Source organism: Camelus ferus, chromosome 1, assembly GCF_009834535.1.
Source record: "Camelus ferus isolate YT-003-E chromosome 1, BCGSAC_Cfer_1.0, whole genome shotgun sequence".
NCBI classification, from domain to species: Eukaryota; Metazoa; Chordata; class Mammalia; order Artiodactyla; family Camelidae; genus Camelus; species Camelus ferus.
The window spans coordinates 77,469,493-77,496,219 of NC_045696.1; the positions used below are offsets into that span (position 1 = coordinate 77,469,493).

Sequence of the window (26,727 nt, forward strand, 5' to 3'; positions counted from 1 at the left end):
TTTTTAGTAATACATTTTTTAATTTGCAGTAAACCCTTTCAGTAGCAATTCACTAAAAAAATTGAAACCACATATTTGGTTGAAAAAATAAGTATCAGCTTTTCCAAATTTATGATGAATGTTTAATACAAACTAGACGCCAGAATTTTACATTTACCAGGCTGACGTCATGGTATCAGTGACTCTATTAAAGCCATAAAAGCAGAAGAAAATTTGTTTTTTGCTTAAAAAGTATTATTCTATACAAAATAATTTCTATTAAACATGATCAACTGCTTATAGCTTCAGAAAATGTATTTACATATTTCTCTATGAAGCATGATATTCATTTAGATTAAACAATTTGGAAATACATTTGATGATTTTCTCTTCCAAGCTTTCTTTTGCAACTAGAAAGTGAAGCAACACTTGTTTACAATTTGGTTCTATTAGCAGAAAGAACTTCCATATAGTCAAATTATACCAATTTTATTTTTGTTAGTGTCATCAGATATTTTAGAAAGACCATCGGTGAAATTAATTCTAAGAATAGCTTGATGTTTTTCATCAAATTAAAAAAAATCAAGATACAATTTCTGGAAATTAATTTTTCATATATAACTCCTGACAATATTGTGAATAATACTGCAAATTTAAAATTCTCAATACTTAAAATATAATAATTTACCATTTAAAAAAAAAACAAATTTGCTGAATAAAAAGGTCCACATTGAAGCAAGTTAATTATTCTGAATAATTAAGAAACCAATTGAGTGAAAATGTACTTTGGATTGTGGTTTTAGCATAATACATTATTCTATCCATACAAGTGATAATGATATACTAATTAAATCAGAAACTGTAATTGTTAAAATTTATAAATATTTGTATATCATTATATATGTGTGTGCATAATTTTATACATATATCTATTTACAGTTAAATATTGATATTTTAGACATTAAGACAAATAAAAATGGAGTGAAGTTGCCATCAGGAGATTTGCGTTAAAGGATATACTCCAGAAGACAAATTATCACAAATTAAAAGCAGGAACATATGATTAAAACTGAAGAGCAAGAAAAAGTTAAAATATATATGTAGATTTAAATAAATAACAAATACTTAAAATAATAGTAATGATGTTTTTGGTTTTCAAAATATATATATATGTGTATGTATATATTACATGTTAACATTAGCATAAAGGGGACTGGTAGTAATTGAAAGTATTCAAAAGTCTTAGTATTGTCTGGAAAATGGTACAAGTACAATTTTATTAGTCTTAGTAAGTTTGTATAACATTTTATATTATCTTAGGTTTTCACTATAATAAGAGTAAAATATTGTTTCACTAAGAAGATAATAAAATAGAAAGCACAAAACGTCATAGTAATACTTAATTCAAGAGAAAAATAAAAGAGTCATAAAGTAAACTTGAATATTTGGGACAAACAGAAGATCAGTAGCCAATTTGTAGAGTTAAACCCAAACATATCAGTAATTACATTAAATATAAACATATTAAATATTCCAAGTGAAAGACAAAGATTATGTGGCTGAATACAAAAACAAAACCACCTATATGCTGCTTAAAAAAAGGTCTTAAATACTAAGGAAACACGAAGATTGAAAATAGATATATACCAGCCAACACTAACAGAAATAACTGGTTTAGCTACAGCAGTATCAGGTACAGTATGCTATATAGTAGAAATTATTACTAGAGACAAAGAGGAAATTTTATAGTAACAAAATGATCAATCCACCAAGAACATTTAACAATTCTATATTTATGTGAAATAACATTATAGTTTCAAAATATATAATGCAAAAATTAAAAGAACCAAGAGGAAAACTAAATAGACAAATTGAAGAGTTTCAACAGTCATCTCTCAGTGAATGTAAATATAGGGAAAAAATAAAACAATGCTTTATATATAGACCTACTATGTATTTTCCATTTTAGAACTTGCTTTACTTTTAGGTTTAGCATTTATTTATGATCAATTCACCAAAATTTATTTAAGTAAGTACAGTGAGCCAGACTAAGAGGAGGAAATACAAGAGTCTTTTTCCTTAAGTAACTCACAAAAGAATAGGTAGATATAATATGAATAGTTTACTAAGTTACAGAATAACGGAGTTTATAGTTACAATGGAGGCGTGGGAACGGAGATGTAGGATTCAGAAAATGTACTTAACTTTATCTTGAGATGTGAAGAACGATTTCAGAAGATGACTGAACAGAGCTCAGAAAGAGCAGTAAAGCCCTTTAAGAACAGAAACTGTCTCATTCTTTCTATATTATCAGTGTCTAGCACATCTTAGAACAGCTTTTCGTCTTAAAAACAGGATAAAGAATATTTTAGGCAGATACACATCGCCGTGATAGAGCAGGGGAGCTTTAGGACCTGCTGGTTCTGTGCAGGGTTTATGAGGCCTGTAAAGAAATAGGCAGGAAAGGTAAGTTGGAAACCAGGTGTGGAAGGAATTCAGATAATCGAGACCTCTCTAAGGTCTGAGGTTTGTCCTGAAAGTAACAAAAGGCAACAAAACATTCACGTATCTGTTTTTGAAAAATATATTTTATAGTTCAAGGGTGAAAAAAAAAAGATGGTCCACTTATCTATCAAGTACTATCCAAGTAGAACTTGTGGAAATATTGAGTATTGATTTTTAAAGCTTAAGAAGATGTTTTAATTAGCATGTTTAAAATTTTCTCTGATTTAGAAAAACTGGTATTTTAATTATTTAAATGATATGAAACATTTCTAGGTATCACTTGGAAGCCAATTTTTTTAACTGAAATAATTTTTTTGTTGTAGTTATTTAAAAACAAATATATGAAACATGGTTTGATTTGGAACTTGCACACACTAGTCCCAAATTAAATGTGGATTCAAAAAAGAAAACTGACACAGAACAGATGTTATCCTAAAATAATATTTTAGAAGAACACTATCCCTTGATTTTACTTTTACTAGTATATACTTTCTGGTAAATAATATGAGTTTTAATTAAATGATTGACTTTCGTCCAAATAATGAATTAGATCTGTTTTAATATATATAACTGCAACTATAATTAAAATATGAGTCCATCTAGGCGGAGTTAAATAAAAGTCATGTGTGCCATAAACAGAAAAGCATGGAAAACCCTCAACCAATGAAGAGGAGATAGGCTTTTATTAAATTTAATACATGAATGTTTTTTGAAGAAAGATTTTAAAGGAAATATTTTAAACTATTCTATATTAGAACAATGTATCCCATATCACTACCTGGATTATAATTGACAAAGTCACAATGTAATGACAAATTTTGACAGTTAATGTAGTTTATTGGAAATTTTCAAGCATTTGCAAAGGTCTATAAAGTTATTAGAGTTAAACATATTTACACATATTATGGGGTTCAAGGCATGCTACCCCCAACCACGGCAACTTCCCATATTGAGTGTAAGTTGAAGGAGTTTGAGAGAAGGGCAGAAGCAGGAAGGTCATTTAGACCTTTTCCTCATCCAACCCTTTTCCGCTGAAGGAGGTCATAAAATCCTCCTGTGAGATGTGCCCTCCTTATATTACACCGAGAGGAAAAGAGCATCCTTATCTCTAAAGACAAAGCGACACCAGGAAGGATCCTAACAAACAGCCCTAAGCTACCCCCAGTCTACCACGCTTACCCTATCCTCCTTAACTTGCTGTATTTTCACGACTGCCCACTCTTCATTAAACCTAGCATAAAAATACACAGGTCTGTTTCTTTGGGTCTTATTTCCTTAGGAAGTCTCCCATGTCACATAAAACTTAAGTTAAATAAATTTGTGTGCTTTTCTCCTGTTAATTTGTCTTTGTCAGTTTAGTTTTTAGACTCAGCCAGGGACACTGAAAGGGTCTGGGAAAAACTCCCTGCCCTGCACACAAAGAAACGTGTAATGGGGAAGAAGAGAAGAAAAGGTACCAAAAAAGAATATCAAAATTAACCAAATGGTTTTGAAAGTAATATTGCATTTAATTATCTGTTCATAAATTATGAGTGCATCTTATAAATGTACTTCTTATGATAGGATATTTAATTACCTGACAAACTGTAATAGCTAGTTCGCATCAATAATCAAGCCAATAATCTGCAATTTTTAAATTCCCTAAATACACATTTACATGATACACTGTAACAGCTCCAAGACTTTTTGGTCTATTGGACCATTGACCTGAAATTTACAAAGTCGTTAAATATGTATTTGCATGATAGGCTGGAAAAGCTTTAGCACCAAGTCAATGATCTGTTTCTTCAAAATGTGTAAGAGCATATTTACATGAAAGATCATGTTTTTCTTTCTTTCTTTTTTCTTAAACAACTCTCAGTGTGTATTTCCTTTAGAGTAGAAGGGTTATGTCCTAATTTGTCCGTTTATGTGAAACAAAGATTGACACAGCAAGTTTTAATGGGCCCAGTGGAGCTATCATGATGTATCATTTGGGTACATCATTTGTGTCCCATAGCATACTACACCTTCACCCACATTTTAAAAATAACAGCAAATCAGTATTCACAGAACTATTTAAACATTTATATATATATCCCTGCCCATGTCCATCAAATTATGTGTTGCTCAGAAATCCTTTTTGAGACATTATTTGTATCTTTCTTGATCTACTATTTAATTATGACTTACGTTACAAATATTTCTTTGTCACCATTGGACTGTTTCTTTAACCCAACATCTGTCTTACTTATCTGCCAGGCCCCATCTTCCCACACTAAGTGCTAAATAATTATTTGCTATATGTTTTGTTATGTTAAAATGTTTTCAATAATTATCAATTGTCCCCATAATATCAATTTAATTTTTGTATTAAATTATTCAAAATACCATATCTGACACTTTGTAATAGAAAATGTAGAACTACTTAAATTTTTTATTGCAGGTACTAATAGGTATGGAGAGAGAAATTATAATGGTTTTACTTTCTTTTATTTTTAAATGAGAATGTTAAAAGTAGTTGGACTGGATTAAGAACTCGAATTATTCCTTACTTCACTTGGAATTTTGGTGACTCCATTTTCCCTGTCCTCTAAAAAACTTTAGAAAAGGACCAAAGGGTAAAAATATGACATAACACAGTGTATTTTGTTGGCTGAATTATTTTGTTTCAATCATAATTCACCAGAAAGTCTTTTTTGTTTGTTTGTTATTAGTATCTCTTGACGATTTTGGGAATGTATGTAAGCACTTCTCTTTATTGCGTTGTTAGTTGGATGCATAGTAAGATATGAAATAAAGATAAGTGAGGCCAAAAATAAATTTCTTAACATTTTTTATTAAAAATGTTTATTTGTGTTTGAATACCTATAATCACTATACTGTATATATAGGAAATTTAATTTATACTATTTTATACTGAAATTTTGCTCCTCTTATATTATCCAATAACAACTAATACACTAAAATAATGGAAATATTTTGACATTCAGACATTTAATGCAGAAACTGATCCAGGTCAATTGAAGATTTTTATGTTTTTTTTTTCTGGGTTATAAGCAATTTAACATCTGTCACAATTAGGAAGGCTTAGAAATCAAATGTGTAAGCCAGTTTTTAACAGTGCTTTAAAAATAAAAGTGATTTTTAGAATATATAAATAAGTTTAATTAGGCCTCTGAATTTCTAGAGGCAGAACTGCTGATCTTTTGAACCCTCTGTTGATAAGCATCTTGAAGCAGGTCAAAATTTGCCACATAATTATTTGGCAGTATTCCAGTACATGCATTTTGGCAAAGTGCAATATTGACTTTTATTTCTCCTCCTCTGGGTGGTAATAGAACTTGTAACATTTGAAAATGTGTTACGTTTCTGTCAGTCAGGACCTTCCTGTCTCCTATTTTATTTAAACTCTACTAAGGAAAGTAAATTTGGCTGTTCTGTTTCCCATTGCAAAAATACTTCTGAGCATCACAGTTACACCGTTTCTTTTTCCGTTCTTACTGCATAGTTCCATTTCCGTTTTTCCGTATCTTACTTTCCTGTTCTAGTAATCATGCCAGAAAACAGTACTGGAAATAGAAGACTGTAAATTCATCCAAATTATAATCTTAAAAACTAAAATTGCATTTCCATCAATTCTCTTTCCTGGTGAATTTTATGGAGGGTGGATTCAATCTGTGGCAGGTCTAACCTCAGGTCTGCCCAACGTGAGTGGTTTGTCTCCTGTACATAAGCAATTCACAAAGCCTTGAGTGTATTCAGCATAAAAGTAGACCATTACCTCAAGCCAGAAAGGGATTTTTTAAAAGTACTTTGCTATCTGCTGAGAAAGGAATTCTAAGACTTTAAATCTTGCATTATTTATGTACTACACAGCCCATGAAGAAAATGATCTGCCATAGTATTAAGGATGAGATAATAAATTCTTTAGCTTTAAGGTAACAAAATAAAAAGGCAATGACCTTTAGCTAATAATCTCTTGCAAGAAAGGTCAGTAACTGCCAGGGAAAAAGAAAGGCAAGTTTGAAGTCTGTTACCGAGTAAGAAAATCAAGCTTTGAAAAGGTTTTGTTTTATTTCGTCAAATAGAAAATGGGTCTGAAGTTACATTATTAGTAAAGCATTTAGGGTGCACATTTAAGTGATCCAGTATAAGAATTCAGATAATAAACTATAATATTGGATATTTTAAAAAAATAGAAGTAAAAAAAGTTAATAAATTACAGGATAAAAAGGAAAGAACCTTAAAAATCATCTAAAGCCATCTGATTTTTAAGAATAGAAAAAAATACCACAGACCAAGATTAAGTAACAGTTTAGGAATTTATGAACCTACATTAAGAAGCAGTCTCATGTTTAATTAGATTTCTTCCACATCAATAGAATTTCCATTTCTAAAACATTTGGTATATAACTATAAATATCAGATCCAAAATTATTTTTAAGTTTTGAACAGTTGAAGCCACTTTGAATTTTTTGATGGTTTAAAGGAATATGTTCTTAATTAAAAAAACAAAACAAAACTTTTATACGGTCATTTGAATGTTAAGCTATACCACATGGGCTCTGATGTGACCAGAAAGAAGAAACAAACTTAAACATCAGAGTTTCAAATAGATGTGTAATCTACCATTTTGAAACTTCTATCTTTTCTATATCTTATGTTCTTCAGTAATTCTAAAACATGGACTTATTCCATAAGTTCCCAACTAAATTCAATGCCAGAACAGACATATTGTTTTCTTACACCAAAACCAAGAAATACATTAACTCTAAGTATTACCCCTTTTTATGGCATGTGCCATGATAGTCTGTACTGAGTTTATTGTTCATCTGCACGCAAAAACTCTTTTTGGATGCCTGGTATTATTTATTTCCCTGTGTCTTTCAAGTATTTGTAGATTTCTTTATTGTGAATGTTGCTGTTGATAATGTGTTTAATTTGTGGGCTTACCTTGTAACTTTAATGTATTACTAATTACTATCTCACCCTTTTGATTAAAATACCTTCTTTCCCTAATTCCATTTCTAGAGGTTATTACTAGCACAAAAGGAATATATATATATTTTAATATTAATTAATCCACATTGCAGTATTCTGTTATTTTTATGTTAGCGGTTGGGGGTTTCTATTTGCAAAAATCATGCTTAAAAATTACATTTCTATATATATATGTGAGATAATTTTGTGATACTCTTTTCTAGCCTCATAAAATTAAAATTAATTTGAGTTCCATTTTTCTACTGTTAAATTTGGTTTAAATAGTATTTGAAAGTCTACAACTCCATTAAATATGAGATAGAATTCAGCTGTGAAACTGTCAGGCGCCCATGCCTCCTTTAATCATCGCCTCATTCTTTAAAGTGTTTTCAAGTTTTTTACATCTTCTTTTTTATTTTAGTAATTTAACTTTAGCTAGAAAACCAGCTGTTTTAAGTTTTCAAATTTGTGTCTATAGTGTTAAGCCTAGTATTTCCCCTGTAGTTTATGGCATGTCTCCATTTGTATACCTACTCTGTATTGTTTCTCTCCTCTGTCTTTTTCCTTGAGATCATTTGCAATTTATCCATTTTCTTTATCTTTTAAAAAAACTCTGTTAACCAAAATTTGGTTTGGTATGGTTTGTTCCTTCCTACATTATTAACTTCAGCTATGTGTTTATTTAACTTTTTCTTCCTTTTCTTTTTGGTTCATTAAAAAAATTAAGTGGAATAATTCTTTTATTTTTAGTCACACTAGTTACTAATGAAAACGCTTACATGATACATTTTTCCTATGAGTACAGATTTTGCTGTGACCCACAGTGATGGTATGACATACGGCAATTTTTATTGCTTTCAAAAGGATTATAATCTTTTAAAATTTCTATTTTGATCCAGATTATATGTGATGAATGCTTTTTTAATTCTCAGTGACTCAAAAATTGTATTTCATTGTACTTGACTATCACCAGAAAATAAAGCCTATATAGCGGTCAATTTTTTTTCTTGAGAAAGTTGTATCTTTTTTGTCCAGATAATGATTGACTTATACTTCGTCAGACTTTCACTGACGTATAATATACATGTAAGAAAATGCACAAATATATGTGTGTGGTCAGGCCATTCAAGATGGCCCTCCGCTTGCTCTCTCCACATCTCCTGCTCTACCAGGCCCTGCTGCACTCACATGACTATCCAATCCTGTTAATTATAGGGCTTAATCACTAACTGCCAGCGTGCTTGCCCCCTGCCCCAGCTGCTGGTTTCCCTGGAAACCGACGAGCCAACCTGACGTCAGTTCCCCCTATAAATACAGTCTCCTCCCCTGAGTAGCAGAGATTGCCGCCTTGTCTTCCACTTGGCTGCGCTTGGTGAGTGTGTCACTCCAGGCCCCTCGGTGTGAGAGCCCCCCACACCCACAAACCAGTGATGGCTTTGTCACTGTTTCTGTGCTCTTTCCTCGGTGTTGACTCTGGGCAACTTCAAGGCTCGCAGGCCTGCAGAGCGCCCAACCAGACGGCGCCAGGAGCGGAGAACAAACTGTGAACCGCGCTACCAGCCAGTCCGAAGTCTCCTTCGTGCCGCTCCAAATCTCCACTCCAAACACCAAAGGTAATTAATAACTTGGCTTCAGTGTCGCAGCTTAGTTTTTACCTGCCTTTGACCTTTATATAAAAAGAATACAGTATGTCTGTCTTCACGATCTTTCCCTCGGTATTGTGTTAATAAGATTAATCCATGCTGTTTTATGTTATCATGGCTTGTCATTATCATTGAAATACATAGGGTTTTACTGTTGGAATATGTCCCAGTGTATTATTCATTCTATCATGGATAGACATTTGGGTGTTTTCTAGTTTAGAATGATTACAAAAATGATATAAATAATGTTTTACATGTATTTTGGTACACATGTGCATTCACTCTTTTGGATTACTAATTAGAAATGAACTTTCTGGGTGCAAATGCTCAGCTAAAGCTGATTATGTCAAATAGCTTTACAAAATAGTTCTTTCCACCCTCACTAGCAGCGTATGAGATCCTTTAACTTCTTATCCTGAGCAATATTTGGCGTTGTCAATCTTAATTTTAGCCATTGTAGTGGTATGTGGAAGTATAAAAATTTGAACTTCATTTATATTTCCCTTCTTAGCAATGAAGCTGAAAACTTGCAAATTTTTATTAACCATATGGATATTCTAGTTGTGAAGTACATGTTCAAGTTTGTTGCGTATTTTTGTATTGAATTGCCAATCTTTCCTCACTGAAGTGTGGCAGTTGGTTGTATATCCTTGGCTGAAACTGTTAGATACATAAATTTCAAATAGCTTCTCTTACTTTCTGACTGGTTTCTTTATCCTCTTCCTTTAATTAACTTTTTGACTAAACATTTTTATTTTGAGATAATTGTACATATATCTATGAAATTGTAAGAATAGATAGTCCATGTACCTGCACAGTTTCCCCCAATGGTAACACCTTGAAAAAGTCTAGAATAATAACACCATTAGGATTTTGGCACAGATCCAGTCAAGATACAGAATATTTCCATCTACCACAAGGATCCCTAATGTTGCCCTTAAGTAGCCACACCCTCATTTTCCCTCCCTCAACCCCCTCCTTAACTACTGGCAACAATCTTTTCTCCACTTTTATTATTTTGTCACTTTAAAAATGTTATATAAATGGGATCATATACTATGCAACCTTTTGAGTTTGGCTTTTTTCATACAGTACAGTTCTCTGAATATTCATTTAGGTTGTTGTGCATCATGGTTCCTTTATTTTTATTGCTGACTGGCATTCCGTGGTATGGTTGTACCACACTCTTATTTTTTAAACCATTAACCCATTGAAAGACATCTAAGTTGTTTCTAGTTTGGGGATATTAAAAGTAAAATTCCTGTAAATATTCCTCTACGAGTTTTGTGTGTTTGTTTGTTGGGAAGGTAAATATTCATTTCTCTGACGTGAATACCCAGGAGTGAGTTTACTGAGTTATATGCAGTTGCATGTTTAGTTTTTTAAGGAAATTGCCAAATTGTTTTCCAGAGTGGCTATACCGTTTTATATTCCTACAACAGTGAATAATTGATCTTGTTTATCTGCATCCTTGTTAGTGGTATGTGTTTTGCCAATATTCTTTTTAGTTTTTCTAATAGATATACAGTAATATCTAATTGTGGTTTTAATTTGCATTTCCCTAGTGGCTAATGATGTTGCCTATGTTTTAATGTGCTTATTTGTGCTTTGTATACTACCTTTGGTACAATATTTCTTGATGTCTTGTAGCTTATTTTGTATATCTTTTGCTTTATTTTTTACTGTTGAGTTTTGAGAGTTCTTTGTATATTTGAGATACTTTACTAGTCCTAGTCAGGTTTGTGGTTTGACAATATTTTCTTCCATTCTAAAGCTTCCCTTCTCATCCTATTAACAGGGTCTTTTCCCGAGAAAAAATTTACAATTTTGATGAGGAGCAATTTATCAATATTTCCATTTGTGAATCACGCTTTTGATGCCAAGTCCAAGAACTCTTTGCCTAGCCCTAAGTTTTAAAGATATTTCTTTCTTTTTCCTAAAAAGTTTTATAGTTCTATGTTATATGTTTAAGTCCACAGCCTTTTTGCATAGGGTTTGAAAACTAAGTTAAGGATGGTTTCTTCCCCCTGTGGATGTCCAGTTGCTTTAGTACCATTTGTTGAAAAGGTGATCTTTCCTTCATTGAATTACTTAGTTAGCTTTGTCAAATATCAATTGGAATGTTTGTATGAGTCTGTTTCTGGGTTCTCTGTTTGGTTCTAGTGATTTATGTATCTTTTCCTCTACCCAAAACACAACAAAGTCGAGGTTTCTTTAGGGCTGGCTTCTTCCAGAGGCTCCAGGAGAGAATCTATCTCCTGCCTCTTCAGACTTCTGGTGGCTGCCAGCACTCCTTGGTTTGTGGCTGAATTACTCCAATCTCTGCTCTCATTGTCACATTGCTTTCTCTACTTCTGTCATCAAAGTTTTCTCTGTATCCATCTTGTAAAGACACTTGGGTTTACATTTAAAGACCCCCTGAATAATCCAGGGTGAGTTATAATAATCCAGTTCAAGACAGTTAACTTAAGCACATTTGCAAAGTCTCACTTGCCATATATGGTAACAACTCAGTTTCCAGGGATCAGAATCTGGATATCTTTGACGGTTATTATTCAATCTACCATATGGAACATGATTTCTTATTTGTTATTATGATTTGTTACCATGATTTGTTATGGTCAGCTCATTTTGAGTGTGCAATTCAATGATTTTTAGTAAATCTGCAATAGTACAACCATAAGCACAATTTAATTAGAGCATTTCTTTTACTCCAAGAGGAAACTTTATGCCAGTTTGCAGTTACTCTTTCTTCTGCTCCCAGTACCAGTCACTAACTTACTTTCTGACACTATAGATGTGGCTATTTCTTATATGAGCATTTATTGCATACAAATGGAATTACATATATTATTTTGTGTCTGGCTTCTTTCCCTTCATTTTGAAGTTAATTCATGTTGTATTATGTTTCAGTAGCCTGTCCTTTTTATTGATGAAGTATATTCCATTGTGTAGATTGATTACATTTTGTCCATCCCATTCACCGTTGATAAACAGGTATAGTTTTCACTGTTTTCCCATTATTTAAAATGCTCTTTTCAAACCCTTGTGTACAAGTCTCTGTATGGACATATAGTCTCATTTCTTAGAAATCTAGGGATGGTTTTGCTGGGTCATGTGTTAATATGTGTTTAACATTTTTAAAAACTTTCAAGCTATTTTCCAAAGTGGCTGGAACGTTTAACGTTCCAGTGAGCAATGTATGAGGGTTCTGGTGTCTCCACGTCTTTGATAAGACAGGTTATCCCTTGTCTTTTTTATTATAGCCATTTTACAGGGTGTGGTTTTAATATGCATCTCCTTAATGGCTAATGACGTTGGGCATCTTTTTATGTGCTGATTAACCATCTTATATACTATTTTGTGAAATAGCTATTCGGGTATTATCCCCAGCATCTGGGTCTGCAGGGCTGGAACAGGCTAGGAGCCTGGTTTCAAGGAAGGCAACCTGGAGGCTGGGGCCACAGGGTTGACCTAGAACTGGGGCAAACCTGGAGCTGTGGGCGGCCTGGAGGTTAAATCTGTAGGGGTCAGCCTGGTGCTGGGGTGGATCAGGGCTCAGGGGCTGTAGTAGCTGACTTGGCACTGGGCTTGGCCAGGAGACTGGGTTTATAGGTGCCTACCTGGAACCTGTGTTCCTGTGGGCTGATGAGAAGGCTTGGCCACAAAAGCCACCCAGAGCCATAGGAGTTGTCCAGTGCTGGGATGTGTTGAGACTCTCTCTGTGTTCACAGGAGGAGGGAGCCACCTAGGGCCACAGGAGTTGGCATGGTGCTGGGGCATGCCAGCTCTGAGGTCCATGATGAAGTCGGCACTCACTTCATCCCTCTCCTGCGAGGAGGATGTGACCTGGGCTTGGGGAAAGGTTGATCAGGGTAGTGTGGCTATCTTTCCTATTCTCCTCAATGCATCTTTTCTTATTTTATGCTTCACCCAGGTGCTATAATTCCTCACCTGGAATCCTTGGATCTTGTATAGGTATTTTCCGGTGTAGATAGTATTCAAATTGATGTTTCTCAGAGGGGACCAGAGCTAGACATTCCTATGCCACTACTGTGCTGACATCATTCCTCTGCTAAAATTTTCTAAATGAAAGACTTCATTTCACAATCAGCGATAGCTGTTAAAAATATTTGTAACTATTTAGGCAATATCATGAAACCGCAAAGCTGAAGACACCTGCATTAAAGTCCACATGCCAATCACATTCACATTCCATTCAAACTCCTTTAGAAGTTTCCAATAGCAGCTGAAGTGAAAAAGAGTTTCCTTGTGCCACTAATTTCCCATATCTTAGTGTAGGGTACTGAGTATCATCTTCAGAAAGATAGAGGCCATGCATTTCTAAAATGTTACATAATCTCTCCTTGAAATCACATTTTGCTTCCCTAAATGGAGAACATTATAGATAAACCTCATGAGACTTAGGAATTCTGACCATTTTTCATATTTAAAGAAAATTTTCTTGTTATTTCTAAATCAATGTTTACAAATTGATTCATATGGTTAAGTAAAGCAGTGGGATTTGTGATCATATAATCAAGCTAACTTTCATTTTTATTCTGTATATACCTTTGTGATGAACTCACATAGGGCTACAGACTTTACACATATAACTGGCTGATAGTGTCCTGACAATTTGCCTGCAAGGTATATACTATTGCCATCTTATAGCTGAAGACACTGCTCAAAGTTATACAAGAGCTACCTTAATTAGTATATTATTCTGCATTTCCCTCAAAAAATGTAAAGACAAGCCCAATTATCATATCTTGTTAAACATGAAATAGGTAAAATTATTTACAGTGATTGATAAACACTTTGAGATCATACATTCCTTACCCAAAATAAACGTACTTAATACAATTTCTTAACATAAAGAATATAATCTAAGGACAATATACCAGGGAAATTTAATAGTTTTAACCAATTAGATATTTTAAAGTAAAATTATATATTATCTAATAGTCTAATAATTCAAATCAATTAATAATAATTATGCTTATTATACTTTGAATGTATACTTCCATGATTCCTCAACATATTAATTACTAATAAGATGTTATGGACTGAATGACAGCTCCCCAAAATTCAAATGTGAGGCTTTAACCCTCAATGTCACTGTAATTGGAGATAGTCGTTAAGGAAGTTATTACGATTCCATGAGTTCTAAGGGTGAAGCCTTGATCCAGTAGAGGTGGTTTCCTTATAAAAAGAAAGACACACCAGAGATCTTTCTCTCTCTGCACACACCGAGGAAAGGACATATGAGGACACAAGATGTTGCTAATTTGGTTACCTTAAAAAAATCATTTTGACACAATCACTCCTCCATTTCTCTGCTCCTCTTGACAACTAAATAACTTGAAAGAATTGTCAGTTTTTTCCCTCTTCCTTTCCTCTCTGTCCTTTGTCCATTGAATCCGCTTCACTGTTGATTTTGCCCCTAGTGGTCCATTAAACTTGTCCTTATCATGACAGCAATGACTTCTACATTGCTAAATCCAGTACTCAGTTAATGGCTGTCATAATACTTGACCTGTTAACAGTTGATCTGCCTTCCTCCTAAGAACACTTTTCCCCTTTTTTCAGTTGGCTTCCTAAAACTACAAAATTATGGTTCTCTTCCTGCCACTCCTAAGGCCAAACTTTGGAGTACCCTGTACTCAGTCCCTGGCCCTCTTAGTTTCCCTATTTGTGTCACTTCACAGGTTTTCCCACTCAGTTGCATACATTTATATGTCACTCATATGCTAGTGATTCCAAATGTATATCTCTAGCCTGGGTCTCTCCCCTGAATTTGAGTCCCATGTATCTCTGACTACCTACTCAGAATTTTGGATATCACATAGATTTCTGAAAGCCGGCATGTCCATTACCTTACCCCTCCAAGCTCACTTTATTACCATCCTGATTCCAGGTAATATCAGATTAATCTTTCCAGTTAGAGGTCAAAAAGCCTGAAGCCATCTTTGAATCTCTTTCTCTCACACCCCAATCCAACCCAGTAGTCAGTCAACCACATTGGCTTTACCACTTCTTAGCACCTACATTTCTCTATCCTGGTAGAAATCACCAACCAGCATTATGCTAAGAGCTTCTTGATTTCCCTGATCCTAACTTTCACACCTACCATCTATTTCTAGACAGCACAAAGGTAATTTCCTTTAAATCAGAATTTAACCATATCACTTTTGTTTGAACTTTCCAATATCTTTGGATTTCATTCAGAAAAAGACTACATTGTCCAATGGCATAAACCCCCTACATATCCTGACCTCATTGTCTCTGCCTCCATCTACTCCTGGCCTCCTCTTTGCTCTCGCTGGCCTTCTTGCTGTTCCTTGGGTGTATCAGACCCAGGTCTTAAGATTGAGTGTTTATTATGTTTAAAATGATTCCCCCACCATGTATTTTCATGATTCATTTCCTCACTTTCCTCTAGTACTTATCAGGGATGTGACAATTCTGTTTAAATTTGAAACCCTCCTAACACTGCACTTTTGGGTCCTTAATATAACATATATTTCAATAAATATGCTGCAACATAATATATGATTTATTATTTATGTTCATTGAAAGTCCTCCCTCTACCTGCAATAGAGTATCAGAGGAATGAGGATTGTATACATATCCCCTGTTGTATCTCTGCCATGGTGAATGGCACCCTAGTGGGTGCCCAATAAATATTTAGTCAGTGTGTGAATGAAAATCCTCAGCTTCATCATCAATAATATAGAGATGATTTATGCCTCAGCTTTCTCTCCAGATAAAACAAGTGTTCTTCTCTAGATGCAAAATGTCATACAAATGAGTGACAGTAGTACATTCCTCAATAACTGTAATGTAACCCTCTGAAGTAACTTATTTTCTCATTAGACCAAAAATACATCATAGATGTATATGGTAAAATGCAAAAGACTAAAATAAATAACTTACTCTTCAAAGATTTTTCCAAACACTATTTACTTTCAAATGTTGAAAATCATAGTTTTAATGAGCTTAATGAATGGAATGAGGTTATCCTTCAAGAGAGAAATGTGGTCAATAAGAATTTCATTCCAAATATAGTAAAATTAGACATTCTTTCTTCAAAATTATTTTGTTGTTTTGTACCTTCTCTCTCCTTGTTCCTGCTTTTATTTATATGCCAGGACCAAACAAACCTACTCACTATGATATTCTTACCTTCAGAATTACTGAAGAATAGGTGAATATCCTAAGCCATGTAGTTTTTTTCTCTTTAGGAAAAAAGAGAAAGCTTTTAAGCCTTGAAGTAAAGATATACATTTTTCGACAGCGTTAGAATCCACTTTAGTATTGCCAGTAATAGCTTCAATTATTTTCTTAAAGTCTGTAAAGATTTCTCAAAGTACAGCTAATGCACTTAGGCTAAAGTCATGTCTAAATGTATAAAAGAGCCAGTTGAAGGCTATAGGCAAAGCTCAATTTAGTATGTGAAGATGAGTATTTGGCAAAAAAGTTGTGACAATGGATATACTGAGGAAGATGAAAGAGTAGTCACTGAGTAGCACAGTTTTAATGAACTGACCTAGAGTCTAAAAAGACAATTAGAGTCATAATTAGAGAACAGTAATTCATACCTGAAATTATATGTGAATACCCTACAGTAAGGTGCTGGAGTTTTCTGCTGAATCGATACAGTACTTTAAATGTAATCCAGTATTCACTGTTTTCAGGGAGCAAGACAGGAACTTAAACTTACCATCCCTCAAAGGCAGCACTGACTGTGAGACATCCCCTGTGTAAAGAACACATCTTTAAAAGCAAAGAGTTTTAGCTCCCAGATATTAGCAACTAAAGGTAACAGTAGGACATTGGCCTGTTCCTTCTACCCTCCAAATATAATACTTTCTGCTGCAGAGTATCTTAAAAACCCAATGAGACAGCTTTAAAGTTGGCCACAGTTTAAAAATATCCATTTTCATAGGGCAGGCTCATTTAGCGGACACCATACGTCATATCATGAATTAGAGAAATCCTGGTTGTTTCCCCTGAAATCCCTTCAGCCTAACATGAAGTTCGCTCTGGCACCAGGTCATTCCTCGGAACTCTAAGGATCTCAAAGAATGTGCAGGCTGTTTGGGGCAGCAAATTACTACTAGCAGTTAATGGAGACACCACCGAATTTTCATACCTGAAATACACATATTGAAGAGTTAGATTTTGCTTTTAACTTATCCTTCACATCCAGGTGGTTTTTTGTTTCTTCTCTCCTAGTCCTACTCTCCAGTCCATTCTGCCAAATACACAGTTCCTTCATTAAGCCAACATTGACTGAATGCCTACTGTGTGCAAGGCACAAAGATGAATAAATCACAGGGCATCTGGTCTCACGGAGATTCTTTATCAATGCCCTGTAACTGCTGCTTACTGAGCACTTCACACTGTGTTCACTGTTCTTGGTGATTCTCTCATCTAAAGCTCACAACAACCTGTGGGTGTAGGCATTAGTATCATCCTCATTTTATAAATGAGAAGACAAAGGCTTATGGATGTTCAGTAACATATCCAAACTCATAAAGTCAGAAAGGTTAGGGCTGGCTTTGAGCCCAGGTTTCCTGACTCCAAAGGCAAGCCTGTCCCTGACTGTGTTATCACACTCAACACATTGCTCATGTTGGCCCTTCTACATGTTCCCCACTTCATAGCTTCCCTGTGTTGTTTAGTTTCTCCATAAAGATGTGCCCTTTTTATTCTTGATACTGAGATGATGGTAGCTCCAGCAATGAGTTGCCTCCTCTCTACAGTAGTTTCTATTTATTTCAACTAACCAGTTCTCTTTCTACTGCTCTAGAAAATCTTTAGTCTCTGCTGGTGAATCCAGTAATTGAGTAATCACTAGCAGAGCCGCTGGTTAGGATTCCCTCAAGGGGGCAGCAAGAGGAAGGAAGGGACGAATGGTCTTTCAGTGAGAAGGAAACTGAGGTGAGAAAGGGAGGGATGAGAAATCTGACTCAAAGTTTGGGGCAGGATCTAAAAAAGATAGATGGTTTGAGATTTTATTTGTAGTGACAATTTGGGGGTGTTCCACTGGATCTTAAGCATATCTGGCTTAGAAAGGTGAAATGGATGAAGCTGGCTTTTTTTTTTTTTTTTTTTTTTTTTTGAACAGTGACTACATTCTGTTTGTGCTAGTTTTCGGAGTCTACCTCAGAATAGACACAGAATATTAATTATCCGAGAAAGACACTAAACATGAATTGGTCTATTTCAGGTACTGATCATGGAGAGCCAGAGTCCCCACACCCACGTGTCTGATAGGACTCTGACACAGTCTCTGATAGGAGCAATGAAACTCATGTGCCCAATGATCTCAGTTCCTCTCCGAACAGCTCTGTGTGAGGCAGTGACCATGCTGACTTCTTAGACTGTGCAGATGTTTCTGCCAGGCAAAGAGAATCAGAAAGGGGAAAGACTCCCGTTTGTCTTGGGAGACCACATTTGTTGGCACACAAAGAAAATGACAAAACAGTGTGCTTTAGGGGCTTGAGTTTAAGAGCCATGTTCTTTTGAGCAGACCTAGCTGTTCTGAGTTTAGACTTTAATAATAAAGTGACAATCTTGTTAAGATTTGCAAACTTTAGAATCTGGAACCTGGTTTCAAATCTAGTCTACACTGCTTGCTAGCCGAGTGACCTCAGTCACAGTGTTGACCACCGAAAGCCTCACCTACCCCATCCGTAAAATGAACATAACAACTTCCTCTACTAGAATAAATGGAATAATGTAGGTAAAACATCAGAAAGAAGGGACTCTTTCTTCTCACAGCAGACAATCAATAATAGCTCTTTTTGTTTATTTTTGGTCATAATGGCAAGTGCTAATATAATCTTTTTAAAGTTCTAATTAAAAGAAAGAGAACAGAAAAATAAAAGACCTCAATTTAGAATTCCAAAGAGTCTCAGAATTTTTTTCACCAAAGACTAGGTTTACTTTGCCTGGAGTTTGGGTAGCCACGTGAGACCAGCAGGGAAATAGACCTCAGCAACACCGTATCAGGATGGGCTCGACTCCATGACACACATCAGATTGGTGCCGGCTCCCTCAGGGCAGGGACCCCCCTCAGGGATATTCACGAGGCTATTGGAATTTTTGTTGTCACCAAGCTGAGTTAGTTACACATACACACAGCACTCCACAGGGAAAAAAGTAAAATCTTTGCTTTTTGACAAGAAAAGAGGAATGATGTTAAATCTTTGCTAGTTCCACTTAAATTAAGACACAGTCCTCACAGCCCCCTGTTCTCCAAGCTATAAAGCCTTCCACCCTCTGCCAGGAATGCTTATGAATTGTGACTCATCTTGTAGCACCCATTAGCGGTCTTCAGTGCTAAATTGGTGCTTTCAACATAATGAGTGCCTTTTGAGCCTGTGAGAGAGCAGCCACTTTCCCTTCCGCTTAGAAGTGAGCTGGAGGAGTTTCTGTTGTTGTTGAGTTTTACCGTCTTACCTGAGCTACCAGAGAGCCCTCTGCAAAGACTCTGCCTGTAACTGCTGCTGAGCAGCATGTAACTGAAACAGTCTTAACACTTTAATCTTCATCCCCACATCAGCGCAAATAATAATTATTTCAATTCATATTTCAGCTTCATCCAAAGAATGTAAAGGCTTGACAGACTTCAGTTTATTACAGTAGTCTTCCCTTTTTTCCACAGGGGATACATTCCAATTTTAACAACAATAACTAATAAAAAGTAATAATAGAACAAGTATAACAATACAGTATAATAAAAGTTATGTCAATGTAGTCTTTATCGCTCTCAAAATATCTTATTATAATTTACCCTTCTTTCTGTGATGATGTGAGACGCTTACCTGAATGCCTACATGATGAGATAAAATGCCTATGTGATGAACTGAAATCAAGTGAAAGACATGGGCATTTGTGACATAGCATGAGGTTACTATTGACCTTCCGACTACACATTAGAAAGAGGATCATATGCTTTGGGTGATACTGGTTCCCCCAGCATGATGATGTTAATGGTTGGATGTTAGGAGCAGATGATGTTGATGGTTGAGGATCCCAGGCAAGACAGAACAGCACAGTGGGGGTTTCATCATGCTACTTAGAACAGTGTGGCACACAATTTAAAATTTATGAATTGTTTAGGTCTAGAATTTTCCATGTAATATTTTCAGACTGTACTTGACTGCAAGTAACTGAAGCCACAGAAAGAGAAACGATGGATGTATATATATATTGCATCTGGTAGGTGATCAGCATCAAAGTGAGAAACGGGGCTATCGGGGACTGAAAATTTGATACTGATTGATGCAATAAAATGGAGTTGCACCTTTGAAGGGTGTAGAAACTTGCTGTCAGTACTAGTTTAATATCAGAACCCTTCTATAAATGAAATTACAAAGTATTTTCTGTTATTTTCTTTAAATGATTCTATACTATCATTGAATATGTTTTTGATGATAGTTTTCCTAAAAAATTAATAGGTGAGAGGGAAAGATATAAGTTCAGTGGCAACTAAGATTATAAGGGGAACTTTTTATCATCAATATTGGCATAGATTGAAAGAAAACGATGAGCAAGAGGTTCAGAAAAATAGATTAATCTGAAAGTTGCTTTCAGGAATGCTGCCAATAGAAACAGAAAATTATTTGTATGCCTAAGAATGTCATTAAACATGTGGAGGAAAAGAATATACAGTTTATGAAAAGAAAAATAAAAGAGAAGTAATTGGTGGGGAAAAAAATCTGAATAGATAGGAGATACACCTTATATCCAAAATTGGCAAAGAAAGATGACAGTCTAGCATATACACAGTAATAGGGAAATGCAAGAGAAATGAGAGTGACAATAAAAGTAAGACACCAAAGATGGGGTGAAGAAAATTGACAAAGGAATTGTATATTAGTGAAAAATGAAATTGCTATTGAAAGTGAACAAAAGTCCGTAAATACATGTACTCATTATTTTTAGAACATTTTCTTTTTTTGGTATAAATATTGTTTCATTAACATTTCTGAAATAACAAATTTTTTTTCCTTTTTCAGTTTTATTAGGTAGAATTATTACAGTTTGGCTGCACATACGCATTGCATATAAATACATATATACAGTATACTGTACTTTTTTTTTTTTAGTTTTCATATATGTACTAATTATTTCTAAGACCAGATTAGATCTTTAGCTTTTTTAACTTACATAGCTATCAAAGGAATAAAGCCAACTATAAAATAAAAATCAACAGAATGCAGTCATCCAATCATAAAGGACAGTCAAATGTGCTTACACATATTCAAGAAATCGATTTAAGATTTTCATTCTTAATTGCAGGCATCAAATACAGTTTAAAAAGAGTAATGTAAGGGATTTAAGAATTGTTCTGGGTACAAAATTAAATTCTAGTTCTATTTGAAAAAGGGAGCTGGAGGGAAAAGACCACTAAAAATCCTTAATGAGAAAGCAATTTGGGATTACTTGTTGAATACAATGTCAGAATCAGACATTACAGAACATTCTCAGGAACATTCTATCTACTCAGTGATAATACTTTTCTGCAACATCCAAGGTTCAAGATGAACAAATATAAAGACATTTTCCTTGTAGAGATTGTGTAAATTATAGCCATTATCTATTGAACATACATTACTTTAGTTCCTTCATCTACTTAGTCTATTCCTAACAAAAAACAAACATTTATCTTTATTAATAGGATAGACTAAAACAGGTTAAGAAACTTGCTAAAAGCACACATTTTCAAAGGCTGGAAATCAAATCTATATCTGTGTGACCTCAGATCACTCAGTCCTTAAATATGTCTAGTTGGCAGGAGTTTGTGTAATTGGGAGAGTTATTTACACGATAGACATCACATTATTACTTCCATATCTTTCTGTTTATTCCCTCATTAACTTATATGTTTATTAGGTTTGTTCCATTTTGGAAAAAGACAGTGTAAAAATTAGTTCAAAATAGACTATAGCAAGATAAATGATAAAAATTTAAATCTCTCCAGGTAAGTTGTAGGTTTCTTAAAATCATTTTCTATTCCTTTGTCTATTTCTTTAATAGTATAAAATGCAGAATATTGCTTCCATCAGTACTCACTGAATAAATTATACTGGTCATTCTAATTAAATTTCCAAAGCCTGCCATATACAGAACTAATAAAATTGATCTCTAGAGATTATAAAAATAAATAATAATAAGCCTCAGAGAGAGAGATAGGAGGATTGCAGAATAGTGAAAAACTAATAAAATAAACACACTTGATACATTAATAATTGGTAGCATTTATTGACCTTTACTTTGTTCCCAGCATTGTTCTAAGGGTTTTATGCAGATTAACCTCTTTTTTATACCCTGTGAAGAATTAGGTCAATCATTAATATTACTAAATGACCAATATTCAAGCTTTTTTTAAAAAAAAAATACACTTTTTATTTTAGAATGGGCTTAGATTTATTTAAAAAATGGTAAATATAGGACTATGTTCTCATATGTCTCACACCAAATTATCTTATTATTAACATTTTATTTTAGTATATGTCTTAGGGTTCTCCAGAGAGATAGACCAATAGGGTACATACCTGTGTATAACATAGATAAATTCTATATATAAAAATATATATGTATGACATGCCTTTCCTATGTATTTATTATAAAGTTTTGGCTCATGGGTTTCCAGAGGCTGGGAAGTCCCCTGATCTGCCATCTGCAAGCTGAACACCCCCGAGAGCTAGTGGTGCAGATTCCAGTCCTAGTGCAGGAAAAGAGCCAGTTCCCATTTTAAAGTCAGGCAGAGAGAGAGCAAATTCTCCCTTATCCTGCCTTTTGTTTTATTCAGGCCTCCAATGGGTTGGATGGGCCCGCTGGCATTGGGGAGGACCATCTGCTTTCCTCAGTCTACTGATTTGTATGTGAATCTCATCCAGAAACAGCCTCCCAGACCCACACAGAATCATGTTTAAACAAATATCTGGGCACTTTGAGTTCCAGTCAAATTGCCACATAGAATTAACCATCACAGAACGGCACATTTCTCACTCTTAAGGAGCCCATACTGATACATTATTATTAACTAAAATCCATCCTTTACTCAGATTTCATTAGATTTTACCTCATGTTCTTTTTCAGTTCCAAAGGCCTATGCAGGGGACCACACTACATTTAGTTATCACGTCTCCTTAGGGTCCTCTTGGCTTTGACAGTTTCTCTGACTTCCCTTATTTTAGATGAGCCTGACAATTTTAAGGAGTACTGGTCGGGAATTTTGTTTTATGCCCTACTCTTTGATGTTTTCCTCACGATTAACCTGGGATTATGGGTTGTTGGGAGGAGGATCACAGAGGTGAAGTGTCGTTTTCATTACATCGTATGAAAGCTACATAACATCAGAATGACTTATCACTGTTGATATTAACCTTGAGCACCTGGCTGAGATACTGTTTTTTTCAGGTTTCCTTTTGAAGAAAGTATGCAAGCTAACACTTAATTAGTGAGGTGTTATGTTCTACTTCCTTGAGGTCAGAGTAGCTACATACATTATTTGGAATTCTTCTACATAAGAGATTTGTCTAATCTCACCATTTATTTATTTCTTCAGCCATGCTTTTATGTCATTTATGGACTTAGGCTGTTTACTTCATACTTTAGGTTAAAATCTGATCCTCGTTTATTTCATTGCTCAAATGTTCTAGTTCTGGGGATTTGGAGTTCTTTAAGTTGGCTCCTTTAATTCTTTACCTGGAGGTAAAGCCTATAAAAGAATGGACCTCCCCTATAAATGCTGATCCTAGGAGTTTCTCATTCTCACACTAGTCCCCACTCAGCCGCTTGCAGTTCATCCAAAGAGTCATTTAAGTGTTCCTCCCAGTTTATTGATTCAGTGACTTCCGCTCTAGGTAAGCAGCTCTGGTCTCTGACTCACCTGATGATTCTGCTTCTGGATTTCAGTGTACTAGTTTGCCCTGCAACTCCAGTTCTATGATGAATCCAAGAAAAGTAATTGCTTTTCAGTTTGTTTTACTTTCTCTTACTGCGAGGACAGGAGCGTGGCCTCTGAGCTCTTTCTAGGTCAAAGCTGAACCAGGAAGTATTTAACCACCTTTACCTACTATTATTACCCCATTTTCACAGTTGCTGAAATTGAAGGCCAGAGAGCTCACCTAACTTGCCCAAAGTTCTACTCTGGGAATTGCTGAGTCATGGACTGAACTCAGATAGTCAGATTCTGGTAGTCATGCTCTTAACCACTACGGTGTACCCTCTCCATATCACATAAAACTACTAAAGATGTGAATAAATTATGTTGAGGCCACAAAAGGGAGTGATTAAGAACTAACTCTATAAAGAAAGCCTCATGAAAGAGGTGACAAGTGAGCTTCTGCAGAGAATGAGGAGTTTGCCAGGCAAGGAAGGGTGGGGACTTCTAGGTAAAGGAACAACAGGTGTAAAGACATTAAGAATGTCATTGGTTCAGATTCTGTCATTGAGAGAAGAGGATATAGGTTTAGGACACTGAAAAATCTGGAGCTGGGCCTGGTGCCTTGTGCAAGGCTGTCCTAAGAACTATGCGTGGAATTTATAGCTGACAAAGAATGAACAGAATCTTTAAAGTGAAGAAGGATGCATTAGAAAGATGGCCCATAGTAGGTGAGCAAGAGATAGCAAGAACTTATTTAAGAGACTTTAACTGAGGCAAGAATAAAACATGAGGGATATATACCTGAGAATTTATAGTAGTGTTCGATTTCCTGTGGATAAAATGAAAATAGCAAAACACAGTCCCTCAAGAGGCTTGTTCAAATCTCTCCAAGCTCTCTCTGTTGCTAATTAAAGTTCTCGTCAGTCTGCAGCACCCAGGGGAGATGGCCTTCATCAGAAGTTTTCTCTATGCTTTGACTATTGACATCACAAAGATTTGAACTCACAATAAAGCTCCTGTTTATTACTTATATTATCATCATCATCATTATTATTTTTATAATAGCATGTCCTGTTACTAAAACTGTACTTTAATTAAAAAATAACAAGAGCCATAATCTCAAAATATCCCCATAGGAAATGATTGAACATAGTTATGATTTCAGGAAAAGCAATTTAAACAGACAATAGGCAATGCACTTTTAAGGGCATTTTCTTTCACCCAAGCACACCTGTTTTGAATATGACTTAGGATAATCACCAGAATACATGTAAGGTGGACTTTATTCTTACCTTTTTCTCTTTATTCTGTGAGATTTGGCACTGTTTGTACACTCCTCAGCAATGTTATTCCAGATTACGTTTTTGGAGAACAATTTATAGCAAATGGAACTTTACGTTCACTTCTTTATTTGCTGACTACTATATTGACACTCATTTTTCTCCATGATGTTCATATTCATCACCGCTAGCATAGGAGAGTTTACATTTTGATGCTGACTCTAAATAAAAATTGAAACTCAAAGGAAGGACGATGACAACAGTTACCTCCGGGTCTTGTACTTTTTTTTTTCCTGCCACCCACCCTTTAACAGGAAGCCTAATACTTAGGAAAAAAATTAAAGCTAAAAGGAAGCCTAATAATTAAATAGGAAATATTGGTGCTCCTACCTTATATTCAAAATCGAGGTGAGGGTTAGGATGGTAGCTAACTCATTTACTGTCAGTGGTCACCAATTTGAATTAGAAAGTAATTCCGTATAATAATTTCAAACATTTTATTACATGATTCTTCAGAATTATAACAAGAGGAGTTGGGAGAAAGAATTAGACTGGGCAGGAAAGAGACTGTCAGCTCATTATTCTCTAAGATTAGAATGTCTGAGTGAGGGACTCTGACCCCAAGTTTTCAGAGACAATGAAACAGAGGATGAAAAACCAAAACTGGGTTAGAAGCCCAACTCAGTAACCCACAAAAGGGAGCCAAAGTGAATAACCCAACCAAAATAGACTAAAAAGGGTGGGAAGAAGTAGATACAAAGAATAGGAACACAGGAATGATAAATCTGGGGGATGAAAGAAAAAAGTTTTCTGTTCAATGATAACCTTTAACAAACTGGGCATCAAATTCAAATATGAAAAGTTAAGAACACTTGCTCCGTTCTCTGTCTGTCTCTGACTCTGTCCCTGCCCTAGTGTTGGTTTATGTCAGAAAATGCTCATCTGCAGAAAAGGGACACCATATGGCCCAGCCAAAGCTCAGAGGAAAGCAGGATTTTCGGCTCCATTGGACTAGCAAGACTAGATACATAATCATCATTAAACAGATAATAATAATAGTTCCACTAGCAATGTAAAATTTAATTTGTTTGTTTTTGTAATTAGCAAGTTAATTTTACTGAAATAACAACCCAAAAAAAGTCATGAAGCAGAAAAAAAATCTCAAGTGACTATGGACAATGTTAGTGATGTCTGAATAGTTTTAAACAATAGTTTTAAAGTGGTCTCAAAGTGTTATATTATTTAGTGTGAACTAACTTTGCTTGACTGTTGAACAGTAAAGTTTCTTCAACAACTACATATAAAATCTATAATGTAATGTATAATATATTCACTGAATAAAAAAGATTTAGTATGTCAAATATTAAATGGATTAGTAAAGTTGATTCCAGGAATTCAATGAAATTCAGGGAAAGCATCCAAATTAAGAAAGGAAATGGATAAAGGA

At 34.8% G+C, this 26,727-nt stretch overlaps 1 long non-coding RNA gene across 1 annotated transcript in view; it reads left to right on the top strand.

Moving 5' to 3' along the window:
- The window catches only part of LOC116665017, a 471,111-nt gene that overhangs the window by 326,709 nt on the left and 117,675 nt on the right, over positions 1-26,727 (top strand). Inside the window, exon 7 of the long non-coding RNA XR_004321597.1 lies at positions 8,935-9,059. This is a non-coding gene — a long non-coding RNA (uncharacterized LOC116665017). The remainder of the gene's footprint in view (positions 1-8,934; positions 9,060-26,727) is intronic.